The sequence below is a fragment of the Syngnathus typhle genome, linkage group LG9 (assembly GCF_033458585.1).
Source record: "Syngnathus typhle isolate RoL2023-S1 ecotype Sweden linkage group LG9, RoL_Styp_1.0, whole genome shotgun sequence".
Taxonomy (NCBI): Eukaryota; Metazoa; Chordata; class Actinopteri; order Syngnathiformes; family Syngnathidae; genus Syngnathus; species Syngnathus typhle.
The window spans coordinates 15,247,501-15,250,000 of NC_083746.1; the positions used below are offsets into that span (position 1 = coordinate 15,247,501).

The 2,500-nt window shown below is 59.4% G+C and overlaps 1 protein-coding gene and 1 pseudogene across 1 annotated transcript in view; both read left to right on the forward strand.

The window, feature by feature from the left end:
• Positions 1-2,500, forward strand: part of LOC133160169 (uncharacterized) — a 143,350-nt gene that overhangs the window by 66,925 nt on the left and 73,925 nt on the right. The gene's annotated exons all lie outside the window — the stretch shown is intronic.
• The window catches only part of LOC133160288 (28S ribosomal RNA), a 9,123-nt pseudogene that overhangs the window by 3,585 nt on the left and 3,038 nt on the right, over positions 1-2,500 (forward strand).

Sequence of the window (2,500 nt, forward strand, 5' to 3'; positions counted from 1 at the left end):
CGACCAGACTTACCCCCCTCCCTCCCGACCGGTCCCTGTCTGTTCCCGACGGCCACCGGATAACCCCCAACTTTCCCAAACTGACCGACTGGCAATATAGACTCGCCTTGGAGAGGGCCCCTGCCGGCCTCGACCTAGGTCGACGTTGGGCGGACGGTTCCTCCCCCTGTGAGTCGCACTCTAACACCTCTGTAGGCTGACTTAGCGTTCGCTCAAGCGCTCTGTTGGTACGCGGGGTGTGACCGTATGGTAGCGAGACCGAGATGACCCGAATCTGCGCACTGGTGTGGGCGGCGCCTAGTGGTATGGAACGGAGGCCAGGACGAGTGGGCGGGTGTCACGTGGATGCCTGTGTGCTCGCTTGGACCTTTGCCGAATGCGTTTCTCAAATCCTCTTGGGGCGAATATGTGGTGTACGGGGGTAGTGGCCAGTTTGTTGCAGGCCGCTTCCCTCCCCGTTGATGAGCTCCATAGCTCTCTGGGCTTTTGTAGCTCCGGGCAGTTGGGTTGCGAGTTGTCTGTTGGCCAGCTTTACGGGGGGTGAGTCTGACACTATGTGGCAGGCCTCTCCTTAGTGGGTTGGACTGCGGTGGCTTACGAGTTGGTTGCTAGGCTGCGTGGCCTAGCGGACGGCTGCTCGGGGTGGATCTCGATGTATAGCTCTATAGTATCGGGGAACTTTGTTCTCCTGTGTGTTCTCACGGTAGTGAGGCAGTAGACATGTCTAATATCTTACAGACCACCCAGGAAGGCCGTTCTGGGTTACCAAAAATGGGCGGAGGCGCAGCTAGGTGAGGGGCTGCTGCTGCTCGAGCTACCTCCCCGGGACGTGCTTGAGGTTGGGCACGTGCGCGGCCAGCGGATCAACCTCTCCGGGGGCCATGGGGACCAACCACCGGAGGCATTGCTCGGGGTCCCCAAACGGCTTGTAGTCACTTCTACGGGCCATGGTTGCAAAAACTCCTTGGTTAGGAAGTCCGTATAGACAGAGGCACAGGATCAGAGCCACAGTCAGTCAGGCCGAAGGAGCGGGTGGACCCCGGCTGGCGAAGCTCTTGAGAACTCCTCAGTGGTGTCAATGACCTCCGTTGCCTCGGGTATGAGAGTTGGGGTGGCGGGGGTCGTGTTAGCGCTGCAGCCTGCTCTCCGAGGCAGCGTGAATGAAGGAGCGGGAGAGGGCCCGTCTGGAAATCGGCATAAGGGGGTCCGAGGCCTCCGGACCAAGTGATGGTAGGAGTCTCGGATGGTGAAGCTTATGGAAAGGTACAGGAATCATAAGCGGAGAATGTGTTGTTGGAAACGGAGAGTCTGGAGAGCAGGTGAGGTGGAATGGGGGTCCCTGTGCGGTCGTGCGGCAGGCGGTGCGTCCGGTGTGCGTTGGCGAGCCCTGGATGCCAGGGCGACGCCCCAGAAATGGACCTGCCCCCCGTCGCCTCCAGATCTGGTGGAGAATAGAGTTCTGGGGGAACTGCTGGCGGGGGGTGAGGAGCATCGGGCCACCGCTGCCTTAGTCAAGAAAGCAGGTCAGGAGCCTAGCCTGATCGAGTCCTCTGCTTTGGATCTCATGAAAGCCCTGGGGGGTAAGGTAGTATGGCCGACAAAGTCCGCGAGGTCCAGACCTCAAGACCAATGGAAGACGGGTTGGGCGAGGCGGCTCGTCCAACGTGGGAGAGTGTTCTAGCACCAGCAGCGCGGCTATTCTGTAGTGAAGAAGGGGCTGGCACGGCGGATCTTGGATGGTCTGACGCCCCTTAGATGTGATTTGCCGCTGGAGTTGGTGGATGGACACTTTGGAGTAAGTGGGAAACGGTCAGGCCGTTTTATGGACTAAGGGCTTGGAGGTGGGACTGACCGCGGATAACGAACCATTCTACCACCCAATCCTGGGGCAGGGAGTTGTATCTAACTTGGCTAAGGTGAGGAATTGCTCTGCATCGGGCCCAGACGGGATCAGGAAGCAGGCTCTTCTTGACTGGGACCCGGACGGTACGCAACTGGCGAGGCTGTTTACGACATGGATGGTGCGTGGAGTCGTTCCCCAAGTCTTCAAGGAGTGCAAGACCCGGTTGCTACCCAGATCAACTGACCCTACTGAGCTGGATATAGTATCTAGCTGGAGGCCTGGGACTGTGGGGTCAGTCGTGCTGGGGTTGTTTGGGCGGTTGATGGTGATGAGGCTAGCGCGAGCCTGTCCTGTTGGCCCCCGGGCAGCGTGGTTTCGTCGCCGGCGCGAGTGGTTGCGAAGGACCCTCGTGATTCTTGATTAATCGGATCATGGGGCGCTCGAGGTCGGCTGGCGTGCCGCTAGCGGTCGTGTTCATTGGCTTTGCGAAGGCTTTCGACTCGGTTTCTCATGACCATGTCCTGTGTGTGCTGGGAAGCTTGGGCGTAGACAGACGTGTAATCGAGGTGATCCGTCACTCGTATGTGGGCTGCTCGACCAGTGTGGGTTGCGGAGGCGCCTACTCCGAACCCATCTCCATGAAGGTTGGTGTTAAGC